This window comes from Pseudophryne corroboree, chromosome 10 (genome assembly GCF_028390025.1).
Source record: "Pseudophryne corroboree isolate aPseCor3 chromosome 10, aPseCor3.hap2, whole genome shotgun sequence".
NCBI lineage: Eukaryota > Metazoa > Chordata > Amphibia > Anura > Myobatrachidae > Pseudophryne > Pseudophryne corroboree.
Genome location: NC_086453.1, coordinates 340,637,868 through 340,656,139, shown reverse-complemented (window position 1 = coordinate 340,656,139; position 18,272 = coordinate 340,637,868).

The following is an 18,272-nucleotide window of genomic DNA, read 5'->3' as shown; positions in this document are numbered from 1 at the left end:
GTCATCGGGGGTGAAAGAAAAACAATTACTGGAAATAATATATCCCTTTCTGTCATGGTAACTGAAGAACAAAGATGATCTCCCCCTTAAAGACACTATTAACAAATAAGAGATTAGAGAACACCCATGGCTTTATCAGCAATTTAAGACAACTGTTCAGCATCGGAAATCCTCTGTGTAGTTACAGTTCAATGGCTGCTGCTCCGAAACCCATGTAGGTTGTGTCCGCATTATCATAATCATACTGTACAATCTTATTATACCCTTCCATCCTCTTCCTCCTCCTCCATAAATCACTGACTGTCTGTCTGATGAAAGGAGTGCGCCAGGATTAGGTGATAAAGCAATATATTACAGCAAATCACCTTTTTTTTGTTTTGTTCTAATGATGCTGCTTTATAGAGATTACTGTGAGGATTTTGTTGTTTTGTTTTATATCACACGGTATTGTCACAACCCGGAATAAATGCTGAATTCATGAGGTAAAAAGTGCGGATTGAATTCTCCCCAAATAACTGAAATTTAAAGCGCCCGTCGAGAAACAATTATTATTTTTTTTAGGCACATGATTTATGAATACGCTCTCAGACGTGATTTATGGAGAGGGTGCTGTGCCCCATCATTGCTATGTGAGTGGGTGAATAATAGCGCAGTAATGCAGGGCCTGATTCTAACGCAGTGTTGATGTCGGACGCAGATGTTTCGATACTGCGAATGCGCCAAAGCCATTCTGCGCACGCGGTGGTCTTGAGAAAGAGCATTCACAGAGAATTTATCCACAAGGTGAGTGGTACTGTAGTCAGCGTCTTGGGCAGGTAATGGGGGGATGCATTCAGCATTCCGGCGGCCGGGTTGCAGGAGGTCATGTGACCGATGCCGGAATCCCAACAACACTCAGGAGACCGGCGCCAGAACACCAACAGCTGACATCCCAAAGGTGAGTATCAGGGTGGGGGTTAGGGCCCAGGGGGAGGGTTAATGTTAGGCACTGGGGGGGTTAGGGTTAGGCACTAGGGGGGTGGTTAGCCATAACCGTCACCCCCCCGAGGTTTAGCCGTAGCCAACACCTCCAGAGCATTAGCCATACCCAAAACCCTGGAGGGTTAGCCATAGCGCCACCCCTAGAAGGTTAGGGTAGGGGAGGGTAGAAATACTTACCCCATCGACAGTCGTGATCTTCATTGTACGGAATGCTCATTTCGGTCATGTGACCACCAGCATCTCAAGCACTGGTATTAAATACTAAACACGTAATGGGGTGAAGGGGAGAAAAACGCAGACTTGGCAAGACCATGTTCTGCACGTGCCTAAGTCAGCCACTGCAAATTAATTCACAGCAGGAGAACGCCAGGCGTCTTACGTGAGAGACTCCGGGGCTCATGTAACAGCCTGCAAAACCAACCCGGTTCTGCCTTTTAAATGATTGGCGCCTTAAAAATATGGGCAGACTTGCCAGAATTACGCAGCTCACAGGCTATTACATAAACCCTTCAGTCTCAGAGTCACAAACTTGCTCAGTCGGTCGATGACGTGTTGATGTGCGACTGATGTTTCTGGTTAATTAAGTATGTGACACTCCCAGGGTGGGTGACCCCGAGTAGAAGTCTGACACAGTAGCATATTTTTGCACTCACCCTGTACATGCAATTGTGTGCACCTCTGAATCACGGAATTAGGTTATTCTCCTTATGGGGGATATATATCAAGCTGTAAAGAGAACCCCTGAACATAGGTGAGCAATAAATAGGAGAACGAGGGTATGTGTTGAGATGTTTTTGTTTCTACTTGTCCCAGCATGCCCAAAATTTGAAAATTGTCTCTTGTGGTGACCCCAGTGTCAGTGTGTGTGTGTGTGTGTTGGAGCTTGTAGCAATGAACAAAATAAAAAAAATGGGTATTGGAAGATAAAAGTGGGTATTAGTAAAATATGCATTGCGTGAACCTTTGCACACAAATCAGGTTATTATTATACCCTCGCTAAGTTAAAATCAACTGGAAATAATTACATAGACTTCAAAGTACGATATAGTACAAAAGTTAACTGCGTAATGATTATAACTGCTCAAATGTAGTAAACCAAGTACCACAGTCATACTGTAAGCCACCATATATTAGTTGCAGGGCCGGCTCTAGGCACGTTCGACTAGAGCGGCCGCGCGGGGCGCCACCCTTAATGGGCGCCGCGCGCTGGCGCCGCCATAGTCTTACCTGGAGCCGGCCCTGTACACTGCAGGCAGCTCTCCCCGCCGTCCCCGGCCTTTCAAAACTGTGCGCTGCGCTGCGCGGCGCGGCGCCGGCGTCTGACGTCAGACGCCGCGCAGCGCGCACCAAGCGGCCGGGAACAGTCGGTGGCCCTCAGGCTCAACAGCAGCACGTCCCCTCCCAGCGTCGCCGCAGGTATGTTGGGATCGTCGGGGCCGGGCACTGTGTGGGGGCACTGGCACTGTGTGGGGGCACTGGCACTATGTGGGGGCATTGGCACTGTGTGGGGGCATATCTGCACTGTGGGGGCAATGGCACTGTGTGGGGGCATATCTGCACTGTGGGGGCACTGGCACAGTGTGGGGGCATATCTGTCGCTGTGGGGTCATATCTGCACTGTGGGGGCATTTATGAATCTTGCACTGTGGGGGCACTGGCACTATGTGGGGGCATTGGCACTGTGTGGGGGCATATCTGCACTGTGGGGGCACTGGCACTGTGTGGGGGCATATCTGCACTGTGGGGGCACTGGCACAGTGTGGGGGCATATCTGTCGCTGTGGGGTCATATCTGCACTGTGGGGGCATTTATGAATCTTGCACTGTGGGGGCATTTATGTTTCTGGCACTGTGGGGGCATTTATCTGGCACTGTGGGGGGCATTCATTTATCTGGCACTGCGGGGGGGGGGGGGGGGCATTTATCTGTGCACTGTGAGGGGGCATTAATGTATCTGGCACTGTGGGGGCATTTCTGGCACTGTGGGGGCATATCTGCGCTGTGGGGGCATTTATGTATCTGCACTGTGGGGGCATGTATGTATCTGGCACTGTGGGGGCATGTATGTATCTGGCACTGTGGGGGCATGTATGTATCTGGCACTGTGGGGGCATTTCTGTATCTGGCACTGTGGGGGTATTTATGTATCTGGCACTGTGGGGGTATATCTGCACTGTGGGGGCACTTATTTATCTGGCACTGTGGGGGGCATTTATTTATCTGGCACTGTGGGGGCATATCTGGCACTGGGGCATATCTGGCACTGTGGGGGCATATCTGGCACTGTGGGGGCATATCTGGCACTGTGGGGGCATATCTGGCACTGTGGGGGCATATCTGGCACTGGGGGCATTAATGTATCTGACACTGTGGGGGGCAATAATGCATCTGGCACTGGGGGCATTTATGCATCTGGCAATGTGTGGGCATTTATGTATCTGGCACTGGGGGCATTTATGTATCTGGCCCTGTGGGGGCAATTTTATATATGGCACTGTGGGGACATATCTGGCACTGTGTGGGCATTTTTATATCTGGCACTGTGTGGGCACTTATGTATCTGGCACTCTGTGGCCATTTATGTAGCTGGCACTGCTGGGGGGGGCATGTCGCGTGTAGCTGGCACTGCTGGGGAGCATGTCGCGTGTAGCTGGCACTGCTGGGGGGCATGTCGCGTGTAGCTGGCACTGCTGGGGGGCATGTCGCGTGTAGCTGGCACTGCTGGGGGGCATGTCGCGTGTAGCTGGCACTGCTGGGGGGCTTGTCGCGTGTAGCTGGCACTGCTGGGGGGCTTGTCGCGTGTAGCTGGCACTGCTGGGGGGCTTGTCGCGTGTAGCTGGCACTGCTGGGGGACTTGTCGCGTGTAGCTGGCACTGCTGGGGGGCATGTCACGTGTAGCTGGCACTGCTGGGGGGCGTGTCATGTAGTGTTCCCGCTAGGCGTCTGTGGCTAGGCAATGTGTCTCAGTGCTGTGCCTGGCGCAAAGTGTATAGGAGGTTCTACCTGGTGCAGTGTGTATTAGCTGCACTACTGTGTGGTGTAATGCAAATTGCCACTATTATGTGGCCACGTACCTTCCCCACGAAGTAACTCCCCTTAATTTTTGGTGCGCGCCTTCGGCGCGCACTGTCCATTCTTTGACATATAGGTATGGGAACAACAAGCAGTATGTACATCATTTTGCCCTCCTAACTTAAAAATGTGCCCTCCCTGTGATCAGCACCATGCCCTAAAAAGTGAACACTATCATGTGTAGCTGGCACTGCTGCGGGGCATGTCATGTGTAGCTGGCACTGCTGCGGGGCATGTCATGTGTAGCTAGCACTGCTGCGGGGCATGTCATGTGTAGCTGGCACTGCTGCGGGGCATGTCATGTGTAGCTGGCACTATACTGGAGACATTGTGTGTAAGGAACACTACCGTGGCTATGTGTAAGGCTGCTAATTGTGTGAAAATATGTTTATAGTTTGATGATATGAAGTTATGAGGCCACGCCCACTTTTCCAGAGGCCACACCCACTTTTCCGGGAGCGCGCGCGCCTTCGGCGCGCGCATGGGGGGGGGGGCGCTTTTACATTTTCTCGCTCAGGGTGCTAGTAGGCCTGGAGCCGGCCCTGATTAGTTGCATACTGTATGCCACAAAATTAAGTTCGAAGAAGACCAGTCTTACTGTAAACAGTCTGTTAATGTGACCAATTGGACAGCAAGGATCAATAAAAGTTCACAGATCAGCCAAAAAAGTTGTAGGTGTCAATACAGATTTCCATCCTGAAATTAGGTCTAAAAATCTCAGGGTTGTACATAATAGTCCAAATGTTCAAGTCACACAAATAGCATTACTAGCCGGTATGACCATTCCCAAAGGGTATAAGGCATAGAACTGACGCGTTTCGTTAATAGTGCTACAGCTTCCTCAGAGGCACAGATCTCCCTAATGGGGCAGTCTATATTAATCTTTTTACTTTATCAAAATTCTACACATTGCAAAATATAAACAAACTTTTACCAAGTTGACGTCCGTCCTATCCCACATACATGTATAATAATAACAACGCATACCTGCTTTCACAATTTCCTCATCTAGATAATGAAGCTTTTTCCTCACAGTGGCAAGCTCTGAGATCTAGGTTTATTTGTATATAAAGATGCTTTCATAGCACCTGTGGTCCGCCATTCTCTTCTTATATAATATATATTGACACATCTTGTTTATTCCTGCCTACCATATAACCTATGAATACATTCCTCTCCTCCAGCTTTTTAATCAACCATTCTTACAGAGTGTGCCTTTAATCAGTGTATTGTTTTCTATCCAAATCACAGGCTGCATTTCATCATTTTGCAGCCAGTGTTTGTGATATTGCTAAATACGTTCAGACAAGGATAAACAGATGAAAGAGCCAGAGTTTCATTAATCACAGCTGAAGCCATAGAATTGTGGATGCGGCAATTCATGGTGTTTTCAATGTGTCTTTAGACCTCCCTAAGGGCTTTATTCATGACAATACACAGTGGCCCCACGCACGTTCAGTATGGGACTAGCCTTATATTGTGGTGGCAGATCCATTTATACTGGGGGTAGATAGAAAGTGTTAGTGCACATGTGTGACAGCAATTGCCCTAGAAGGCAGTAGGGCTCTGTGCACCAACACCATCTGAAGTTCCCGCAGTCAGTCCTGGTACTAGTGGTCAATATACGGAAGCCATGCGTTGCTTTACTACTAATCCTGTGGCATGCCAGCGACACTCCAGGGCTGTATCTAGACAATTTGGCTACCAGTGCGAACACTAAAAAAATGCGCCCCCCCACCATATACAAATAAAAAGTGGGGTGTTGTTGTTATGTGTGTGGCTTTGCTGCAATAGGTGAGGCCTTGCAGGAAAAGTCTACTTTTCACCGACATAGGGGTGTAGTCAATAGCAGTCGGGAACTGGCGACAAGACGGCAGTTTCCGTCTTTTTTAGGCCGGAAACTGTTCCGACCTATTCAATGAGGTTGCTTTTTTTCCGACAAGTCAGCAATTCCGACTTGTCCAACATACTGTAACATACAGTTGCCGTGCGCCCTCGCTCGTCCAGCCCTAGAAATGGCACTGCAACTCCTACAAGACGCCTAAAAGACAGAACATCTCCGTTCATCTGAATAGCCACCTTAGTCAGAGCTGGATTAAGGCATTGGGGGGCCCGGGGTACTTAAGACAGGGGGGACCTAAGGTCTAAATTTAAAAGTTCAATATATACATATATATATATATATATATATATATATATATGATACACGCTGTACCATTTGATCTAGGGGAGTATCGAGTAGTTTGGATAAATTCTATTATATACAAAGCAGATGCTCAGCACTCCCGCACAATAAATTCCACCTCGCCCTCCACAGCAGAAGCAATATAGCTTCTTTCAACGTTTCGTTTTATTTCAAACCTCGTCAGGAATGACAAAGGTTGAAATAAACCAAAACGTTGAAAGAAGACAGGTGTGTCGACCTGAGCTTATTTTTACAAGTCCGTGAGTGTCGCTAATACTATATACTATGGCCCTCATTCCGAGTTGTTCGCTCGCAAGGCGAATGTAGCAGAGTTACACACGCTAAGCCGCCGCCTACTGGGAGTGAATCTTAGCTTCTTAAAATTGCGACCGACGTACGCGCAATATTGCGATTACAAACGAGTTAGCAGTTTCAGAGTAGCTCCAGACTTACTCTGCCTGTGCGATCATTTCAGTGCTTGTCGTTCCTGGTTGACGTCACAAACACACCCAGCGTTCGCCCAGGCACTCCCACCGTTTCTCCGGCCACTCCTGCGTTTTTTCCGGAAACGGTAGCGTTTTCATCCACACGCCCCTGAAACGCCGTGTTTCCGCCCAGTAACACCCATTTCCTGTCAATCACATTACGATCGCCGGAGCGAAGAAAAAGCCGTGAGTAAAAATACTTTCATCATAGTAAAGTTACTTGGCGCAGTCGCAGTGCGAACATTGCGCATGCGTACTAAGCGGATTTTCACTGCGATGCGATGAAAAATACCGAGCGAACAACTCGGAATGAGGGCCTATATTTCATGTACTCTATATATATATATATATATATATATGAAGTGACAATTAGAGGAATTGGCGCCCAGGGATTATATCAACCCCTAATACTTAAAAGTACCTTGGAAAGTTTCACAGTTTAAGGTGAACAAGCTTTAAAGCATAAAAATTAACTGTTCCTTCATAAAAGTATATTAAAAAAGTACAAAAGCACAATTAATGTCCATCACATTACGTAGACAACAAGATGTGTTTATCCTATGTTAATCAATCAATAAGTTGCAGAAGAGTGAAGGTAAGTTTTCTGCTGTGTCCTTATTCTTCCTTATTAAGTATTCGGAGATAACATCAGAAAAAAATAGAACGGTAAACCAACGCGTTTCGTCATATGTCAAGACTTCATCAGGGGTGCGTCTCTGATCTTTGGTAAGTAATGTCAACAAAATAGAATGAACCCAGACAGTCAATCAGGGGTACTCAAAAGAAGAATTCCAACACCACTAAAACATATTGTGGCAGCATCAATCCAGCCTCGTGAGTCAACTACTCAGATTTCATAAAACTCCAATGTACGTGAAATTCATATGAATGATGGAATCAGCAAATTCATACAGAAGCAGACCTCATAGGTCAACTAAAAGTGCAGAATTCGGATATAGAAGAATTATCCTTATAAGTTTGTATAGATATGGAACCCTCCAAAGGACAATCAGTGATGATCCAGTATCCATGCAAATTCTTCCAAAACAAATCCAAATAGGTTGCTAGTTGGAGAATTTCAATGGCACTTATTATCCGGGGTCCTAAGACAATAAACCCCTCACCTTAACAAGGTTTGAGCTCAAGAAGGGAGAATCCTCACAGACTGGTTTGCCAACTCATGGCTGACAGATCCTACGCGTTTCGTCTAATCGACATCATCAGGGATAACAATCATAAAAAACAGGACATGTAAAGTGATTGCTTATGCAATTACTCAACTTACAAGACTGGACACAGCTTCTTTAATGCATATGCGTGTCTATCTGCACACACAGATCCTTTGCATCTCTCTCTGCATAAAAAAACAAACACATGTATGCAGCCCATAGTGGCATTCGCTACCATGGCCCAATATAACAAACAGTGAAAAGAGTGGAGAAGTGGAGAGGTTGGCCATGGCAACCACTCAGCTATGAGGTAGCATTTATCAAGTACTTGTATAAAATGAGACGCAGACGCTGATTGGTTCCACTAGCCCTCTCCATTCTTTTCACTGAGAAACTGTGTACAGTAGTTTATTTATAATATACAAGTACACCCATGGCATGGCCTTCTGCTAGCATAGGAGATGGTGGGGTCTTCTAGCATTGACTAGGTCAGTGTTAGCAATCACTAAAGCTGACTGTGGGTGTCAGGCTACATGGAACCAGAGGGAAAGTCTGCTTGGCATAATGGAATGTTACAGGCGATCAGCTGCATATTCCACGACCAGTTCAGCAGGAGCCATCACCCAAAGTCAACGTTGTTCAAGCAGCAGACGTTACCTCAGAGAGGTCTCTTATTACGACAGGTGCGGTTTCCATGTAATGTTGCTTCCCACAACTTATGTGTGGCCATTCTGTACATCGAGCGGGCGAGTCTCCGATTCCCTGACGTAGATTAGTTCCGCCGTTAAAATCCACAGACTGGTGGACATCAATCCATTATAGACTTTTCCGGTAGTCCCCTGTGCCCACAGAAGAGTGGTCGGATCTCACGCATCCCGCCCACTTCTTCATGGGCTCCGTCTAGAGGGGGCAAGGCTCAATGACACAAATAGTATAATTTAGCCCCATCCCTCACTGTAGACCCGTGAATCGCAGCATTTTGCCAGGACAGGCGTGGGGCCTAGTAATGTGACAGCCCGGTCCACCTAATGTGGCCTGCAGCATCTCCTCTCCGGGCTTTTCTCGGAGAGGAGACTTTAAAAGTGGGTATGTATGATCGTGTCACTGTGTTATAGACAGTAGTCTTCCACTAAGCTGCCGAGACCTGCGAGTATTCGCCTTCCAAACGCTTTCCAGTGATAGTGCACTGCTACCTTCATAAACTCACCAGCTCAATCTTCGCTTCATTTACCAGTGTGTATAACAGTGAGTACGGCTGTACCTACTTTATCTACAGTAATCCCTCCACTGGTTAATTAACCGGACTGTTTGTTGTCTCAGAGCACCCGCTGGTGTGTACAGAAACTCTGCTACATAATCAAGCCCGTACACACATATTTCCAAATGAAAGAAACTCTTAAATACTGAAGGGAGACATGGACCTAATGAGGTGTATTTAATAGATGTCGGATCCTTTCCGACGGAAAGGATCAGACATCTGAGTATTCAACGAGTGTCTAAATCCGACAGGATTTGGTTGTACACGACAATGCCAATCTGATTTTTTTTAAAGTCGAATTGACATTGTCGGAACCAGGGCCAAAACCAGTCGGATCTGGCCGCGGAATCCAACAAATCACATGGATCTGCGGCTAATACGCCAATCCACGTGTTTTCCAACAAGTTGGAATTCCCGACTTGTCGGAAAACAGAGCCAGCATTGAATAGGTTGGAACCTCTTCCGAGTTCCGACCTAAAAAAGACGGAAACTGCCGTCTATCCGACTTCAATCGAATACCCCTCTATGTATAGAATCAGCAATCACATAAGCACTGTGCAGTATATCAGAAAAGACAGCAGTGATTTCCTAAGTGTTCTTGCAATGTGCTCGTATACAGCCCTAGATGCAACCTGGCCGGTGGAAATCAATTTTCATTTACATTCTCACATCCACCAAGAAACACCTCATCAGCAGCCTATTATAACGTGATTGATTAGAGATGATGTGAATGAAACTGCACTTTGTATAGAAGTATATTCTCAGTGTGTTTTTCCCTGTACTAGATACAAGCTGTCTGCTCCCGTCCAGTAAGGAGTCTCATACTGAGTTACCTTGTCAATCAGCCAGTATTTACATCGTATTAATCTTTGCACCAGACGCCAGCCAGCATTGTATGCCCTCCGGCTGCACAGGTAAATATCCACATTTTATGGGCAATCATACAAACTATTTCTATTTGAATTCATGTGAGCTTGTGCCTGGCGGGTTAATGGACAATTGTTATTGCATTTTAATTTGGATTTCTTACATTGCTTGAGATTTTCAGATATTTTTTTGTTTATTTCTCGTGTTTTCAGCAGTCTGTTCCAGTCAGATAATCAGCGCTCGGTTCCTGGCCTCATTATTCGGAGTATGGATGTGAATAATGTTGGTGGATAATGAGTTACATGAGTATACCTTGTGTTGTGTGGTAGTATGCAGGCTCACCCGTGTATCTGTCTTTCACCAGCTGTATCAATAGGCTGCTATGTCCTGTACACAATAGAACTCATTCAGAGTTGTATGTGAACGCAAATTGCGGCTTTTTTTCGGTCACAACTTCTTTTGTTGAGTGTGCATGCACGTCTTTTTTCCAGAAAGGTAGTAGTTACCACATGGGGCATACCATAAATGCATTTTCAGGGTTAGATTAAGTATTGTGGGGCCCCAGGCATAGACAAACTCGAGGGGGGTTTCCAGTTAACCGGAGCTGACGCAGACTCCCTCCCTAAAAACGCTTGGACACGCCTGCGTTTTTCCGGACACTCTCAGTAAACGCTCAGTTGCCAACCACAAACGGCCTCTTCCTGTCAATCACCTTGCGAACACCCCTGCGATTGGATTTTTCGAACCATCCCGTCGCTGACCGGCGATGCCCATTGTTGATGTCTGACGCGCGTGCGCATTGCCATGCGATCAGATCTGAATCACCCCCTTTGTTTGGGATAGACTACAGCTCGTTACATGCTAATTATGCATCCTTCATCAGCTGGTGACAAATGATCTAAAAATCAAACATTTGGAAACTTTTCCCCTTTAGAAATCCTTCTTTTGCTCCTTGCGCTCCTTCGGCGTCCGGACGAGGCCGCTCTAGCTGCAGACTTCCCACACTAATAAATTGTTTAAAGTATGCCTTGTTCATTTTGGATTTGAAAGACGCCAAGCTAGTTACTTGTTGCATACTTGCCGACTCCTGGGCAGTGGTCTGTGGGACGGTCCAGGGTAGGGGGCAGCAGGCAGGCGATACAATAGCAGGGGACGGTGCTACAATAGTGCAGTTCAGGACGAATTGCACCATCAAGCCATCCAGGATTGCTCACTTCACTCGGTCAGCAGGCGGCAGCGATGGATTTCAGGAGGCTTGCCTGCTCTTTCCAGAGTCCGAGATTCGGGAGTCTTCCAGATGGTCTGGAAGATTATGTAAGTATGACTTATCTACACTTTCTGGGCACATACTCTTTGCTATATGGTGTTTATGCCTATCTCTGAGTAGGTCGCAAAATCCGATTTAAGTAAGTTTGCAAAAACATGGCGCCTGCATCGCTGCTGCTGCTGTGTCCAGTCTGCGTAGCCATAGGCCAACCCTTAACCTCGATATTCCTCGTTTTTGCATATAAGCTGCCAATATGTACGCAATTGTGAAAGAGTTTGCGATGGCTGCAGTGGGTATTTCTTTTCATTTCTGGCGGCAGCGTCACTGGCTGACATTAGCAGCTCCAAAGCCTAGAACATCCCAATTACATTTACGTACAAACATGAATTACTGTAGGCCCATAGTAGGAGAACTAAATTCTCTGAGCCTCAGAACATCACCTCTTCACCGGGCTTCTGAGACTCACACTGCTTCAATGTTGATTAAAGAATTAAATAATCAATGTTCAAGGTGTTTATTTTACCCTTTGGATAAACACTTTGGATGTGGAAGTCTGTAGAACAAGTATCGTGACAAAAAAAGGACAAACATCATCAAAAATATTTAAAAATGTTTAAATTCTGGATAAAGCAGATTTTTATGATCAAGGGCCCTCATTCCGAGTTGTTCGCTCGTTCTTTTTCTTCGCATCGGTGCGATAAGTCGCAAACTGCGCATGCGCGATGTTCGCAGTGCATCTGCGCCAAGTAAATTAGCACAAAAGTTTGGTATTTTACTCACGGCTTAACGAAGATTTTTCTTCGTTCTGCTGATCGTAGTGTGATTTACAGGAAGTGGGTGTTTCTGGGCGGAAACTGACCGTTTTATGGGTGTGTGTGAAAAAACGCTGGCGTTTCTGGAAAAAACGCGGGAGTGGCTGGAGAAACGGGGGAGTGTCTGGGCAAACGCTGGGTGTGTTTGTGACGTCAAACCAGGAATGAAACTGACTGAACTGATCGCAGTGGCAGAGTAAGTCCCGAGCTACTCGGAAACTGCAAAGAAATTTCTAATCGCTATTCTATTCGCAATTCTGCTAAGCTAAGATTCACTCCCAGTAGGCGGCGGCTTAGCGTGTGCAATGCTGCTAAAAGCAGCTAGCGAGCGAACAACTCGGAATGAGGGCCAATGTTAAAAAAAAAAAATATTAAAAAAAGAAAAAGAAAAACTTCTTTCCGCCACTATTAGTGGCCGTGAGAGCGAGCTGGCCGGTTCATGCATGTGTATGTCTACAGAGAATGAACCTTTACTGCTCTGGACCAGTGTCACCTGCCAGGGTACGGGGGTATTGCTTAGCTGCCCATGTGACAGTGTATTGAGATATCCACGCTTCAGGATAGCAGCACAGTTATCACATGGGTAGGACAGCAGCCTCTAGCCGTCAATTCCTAAACTCTGATTACCCATGATCTGAATATTCATTTTCCATCAATATCTCCTCCTGCGTTTTGTACTCTGCCCGTGTCCTTCTACATCATAGGACTGCAGCAGCTGAGATTAAATGTAGCACTTACTGTATGATGTGTTTAATGAGATCTCACTTCAAAGCCGCCTCCAGTTCTTGTCAAGTGAATGCAAATTCAAGAACAGATTAAAAATGCTTCAGTGTAAAATGCAGCCACCCCTTACGTTGCTGACCTCTCACTCAATGACCCTGGTCACCTCCTCATCACAAGCACATCATGTGATCCCTCCAAAGAGGGATCACGTGATGGCAATGTCAGTAAATTTACTGACAGTAAAGAGTAGGTGAAGTATCTATCTCTCCTCCATTGCTTTGCCAACTCTAAGATGCAAAAGCAACTGTGAATTCCAACAGAAGCCCAACCCATTAGCACGAAGCCCAAAAACAAGGTGGACCTATTGTCTGAAGGGGTAGGTGGAATAGCTGGGCATTTTATGCCACCATTAATGGTAATGAAAACCACATGATAACAATATTATATATAGCATTATTTGTTGACAACTTTTCAAATTAAGATTGACCACCTCTGATAAGCAACCTTGGTTAGGGGTGACCACCGCTGATAAGCAGTCTTGGTTGGGGGTGGCCACCTCTGATAAGCAATTTTGGTTAGGGGTGACCACCTCTGATAAGCAGCCTTGGTTGGGGGTGACCACCTCTGATAAGCAGCCTTGGTTGGGGGTGACCACCTCTTATAAGCAGCCTTGATTGGGGGTGAGCACCTCTGATAAGCAACCTTGGTTAGGGGAGTCCATCTCTGATAAGCAATCTCGGTTAGGGGTGACCACCTCTGATAAGCAGCCCTGGTTGGGGGTGACCACCTCTGATAAGCAACCTTGGTTAGGGGTGACCACCTCTGACAAGCTGCCTTGGTTGGGGGTGACGACCTCGTATAACCAGCCTTGGTTCAGGGTGACCTCTGACAAGCAGCATTGGTTGGGAGTGACCACCTCTGACAAGCTTTCTTGGTTGGGGGTGACCAACTCTGATAAGCAGCCCTGGTTGGGGGTGACCACTTCTGACAAGCAGCCTTGGTTGGGGGTGACCACCTCTGACAAGCTGCCTTGGTTGGGGGTGACCACCTCATATAAGCAGCCTTGGTTGGGGGTGACCTCTGACAATCAGTCTGGGTTGGGGGCTACTGTATCTGATAAGCAGCCTTGGATGGGGGTGACCAACTCTGATTAGTAGCCCTGGTTTGGGGTGACCACTTCTGACAAGCAGCCTTGGTTGGGGATGATCAACTTGGATAAGCAGCCTTGGTTGGGGGTGACCACCTCTGACAAACAGCTTGGTTGGGGGTGTTCACCTCAGATAAGCAACCTTGGTTGGGGCTGATAACCTCTGACAACAACCTTGGTTGGGGGTGACCAACTCTGATAAGCAGCCTTGGTTGGGGGTGACTACCTCTGATAAGCAGCCTTGGTTGGGGTGAACACACCCACATGCACTGTAATAATAACATATATTTGACGGTGGTGAAAATAAGAATTTACTTACCGATAATTCTATTTCTCGTAGTCCGTAGTGGATGCTGGGACTCCGTCAGGACCAAGGGGGATAGCGGCTCCGCAGGAGACAGGGCACAAAAGTAAAAGCTTTAGGATCAGGTGGTGTGCACTGGCTCCTCCCCCTATGACCCTCCTCCAAGCCTCAGTTAGGATACTGTGCCCGGACGAGCGTACACAATAAGGAAGGATTTTGAATCCCGGGTAAGACTCATACCAGCCACACCAATCACACTGTACAACCTGTGATCTGAACCCAGTTAACAGCATGATAACAGCGGAGCCTCTGAAAAGATGGCTCACAACAATAATAACCCGATTTTTGTAACAATAACTATGTACAAGTATTGCAGACAATCCGCACTTGGGATGGGCGCCCAGCATCCACTACGGACTACGAGAAATAGAATTATCGGTAAGTAAATTCTTATTTTCTCTGACGTCCTAGTGGATGCTGGGACTCCGTCACATCCAACTAGCAATCGTCTGCTTAGAAGCAAGAGCACCCAGTTTGTTGGGTGCATACAGGATAACAGCAAGTCAGTTTTCCTGACTCCAGCCGTCCTGGAAACCTATATTTTCAGGGCCCTGACAACATCTAGCAACTTGGAGTCCTCCAAGTCCCTAATAGCCGCAGGTACCACAATAAACTGGTTCAGGTGAAACGCTGACACCACCTTAGGGAGAAACTGGGGACGAGTCCGCAGCTCTGCCCTGTCCGAATGGACAATCAGATATGGGCTTTTGTGAGACAAAGCCACCAATTCTGACACTTGCCTGGCCGAGGCCAGGGCCAACCGCATGGTCACTTTTCATGTGAGATATTTCAAATCCACAGATTTGAGCGGTTTAAAATGTGATTTGAGGAATCCCAGAACTACGTTGAGATCCCACAGTGCCACTGGAGGCACAAAAGGGGGTTGTATATGCAGTACTCCCTTGACAAACTTCTGGACTTCAGGAAGTGAAGCCAATTCTTTCTGGAAGAAAATTGACAGGGCCGAAATTTGAACCTTAATGGACCCCAATTTGAGGCCCATAGACACTCCTGTTTGCAGGAAATGCAGGAATCGACCGAGTTGAAATTTCTTCGTGGGGCCTTCCTGGCCTCACACCACGCAACATATTTTCGCCACATGTGGTGATAATGTTGTGCGGTCACCTCCTTCCTGGCTTTGACCAGGGTAGGAATGACCTCTTCCGGAATGCCTTTTTCCCTTAGGATCCGGCGTTCCACCGCCATGCCGTCAAACGCAGCCGCGGTAAGTCTTGGAACAGACATGGTACTTGCTGAAGCAAGTCCCTTCTTAGCGGCAGAGGCCATGAGTCCTCTGTGAGCAATTCTTGAAGTTCCGGGTACCAAGTCCTTCTTGGCCAATCCGGAGCCACGAGTATAGTTCTTACTCCTCTACGTCTTATAATTCTCAGTACCTTGGGTATGAGAAGCAGAGGAGGGAACACATACACCGACTGGTACACCCACTGTGTTACCAGAACGTCCACAGCTATTGCCTGAGGGTCTCTTGACCTGGCGCAATACCTGTCCAGTTTTTTGTTCAGGCGGGACGCCATCATGTCCACCTTTGGTCTTTCCCAACGGTTTCACAATCATGTGGAAGACTTCCCGATGAAGTCCCCACTCTCCCGGGTGGAGGTCGTGCCTGCTGAGGAAGTCTGCTTCCCAGTTGTCCACTCCCGGAATGAACACTGCTGACAGTGCTATCCCCTGATTTTCCGCCCAGCGAAGAATCTTTGCAGTTTCTGCCATTTCCCTCCTGCTTCTTGTGCCGCCCTGTCTGTTTACGTGGGCGATTGCCGGGATGTTGTCCCACTGGATCAATACCGGCTGACCTTGAAGCAGAGGTCTTGCTAAGCTTAGAGCATTGTTTTATGTGGAGAGAAGTCTCCAGACTTGATCACACTCCCTGGAAATTTTTTCCCTGTGTGACTGCTCCCCAGCCTCTCCGGCTGGCATCCGTGGTCACCAGGACCCAGTCCTGAATGCCGAATCTGCGGCCCTTTAGTAGATGAGCACTCTGCAGCCACCGCAGAAGAATCACCCTTGTCCTTGGAGACAGGGTTATCCGCTGATGCATCCGAAGATGCGATCCGGACCATTTTTCCAGCAGATCCCACTGAAAAGTTCTTGCGTGAAATCTGCCGAATGGAATCGCTTCGTAAGAAGCCACCATTTTTCCCAGGACCCTTGTGCAATGATGCACTGACACTTTTCCTGGTTTTAGGAGGTTCCTGACTAGCTCGGATAACTCCCTTGCTTTCTTCTCCGGGAGAAACACCCTTTTCTGGACTGTGTCCAGAATCATCCCTAGGAACAGCAAATTGTCGTCGGAAACAGCTGCGGTTTTGGAATATTTAGAATCCACCCATGCTGTCGTAGAACTACTTGAGATAGTGCTACTCCGACCTCCAACTGTTCTCTGGACCTTGCCCTTATCAGGATATCGTCCATTTTCTTTGAAGAAGAATCATCATTTCGGCCATTACCTTGGTAAAGACCCGGGGTGCCGTGGACAATCCAACCGGCATCGTCTGAAACTGATAGTGACAGTTCTGTACCACGAACCTGAGGTGAGAAGGGCAAATTGGGACATGGAGGAAGCATCCCTGATGTCCCGGGACACCATATAGTCCCCTTCTTCCTGGTTCGCTATCACTGCTCTGAGTGACTCCATCTTGATTTGAACCTTTGTATGTAAGTGTTCAAATATTTCAGATTTAGAATAGGTCTCACCGAGCCGTCTGGCTTCAGTACCACAATATAATGTGGAATAATACCCCTTTCCTTGTTGTAGGAGGAGTACTTTGATTATCACCTGCTGGGAATACAGCTTGTGAATTGTTTCCAATATTGGCTCCCTGTCGGAGGGAGACGTTGGTAAAGCAGACTTCAGGAACCTGCGAGGGGGAGACGTCTCGAATTTCCAATCTGTACCCCTGGGATACTACTTGTAGGATCCAGGGGTCCTGTACGGCCCCAGCGTCATGCTGAGGATTTGGCAGAAGCGGTGGAAGGCTTCTGTTCCTGGGAATGGGCTGCCTGCTGCAGTCTTCTTCCCTTTCCTCTATCCCTGGGCAGATATGACTGGCCTTTTGCCCGCTTGCCCTTATGGGGACGAAAGGACTGAGGCTGAAAAGACGGTGTCTTTTTCTGCTGAGATGTGACTTAGGGTAAAAAAGGTGGATTTTCCAGCTGTTGCCGTGGCCACCAGGTCCGATGGACCGACCCCAAATAACTCCTCCCCTTTATACGGCAATACTTCCATGTGCCGTTTGGAATCTGCATCACCTGACCACTGTCGTGTCCATAAACATCTTCTGGCAGATATGGACATCGCACTTACTCTTGATGCCAGAGTGCAAATATCTCTCTGTGCTCTATAGTCAATAAAATACTGTCCCTGTCAAGGGTATCAATATTTTCAGTCAGGGAATCCGACCAAGCCACCCCAGCGCTGCACATCCAGGCTGAGGCGATAGCTGGTCGCAGTATAACACCAGTATGTGTGTATATACTTTTTAGGATATTTTCCAGCCTCCTATCAGCTGGCTCCTTGAGGGCGGCCGTATCTGGAGACGGTAACGCCACTTGTTTTGATAAGCGTGTGAGCGCCTTATCCACCCTAAGGGGTGTTTCCCAACGCGCCCTAACTTCTGGCGGGAAAGGGTATACCGCCAATAATTTTCTATCGGGGGAAACCCACGCATCATCACACACTTCATTTAATTTATCTGATTCAGGAAAAACTACATGTAGTTTTTTCACACCCACATAATACCCTTTTTTGTGGTACTTGTAGTATCAGAAATATGTAACACCTCCTTCATTGCCCTTAACATGTAACGTGTGGCCCTAAAGGAAAATACGTTTGTTTCTTCACCGTCGACACTGGAGTCAGTGTCCGTGTCTGTGTCTATGTCGACTGACTGAGGTAAATGGGCGTTTTAAAGCCCCTGACGGT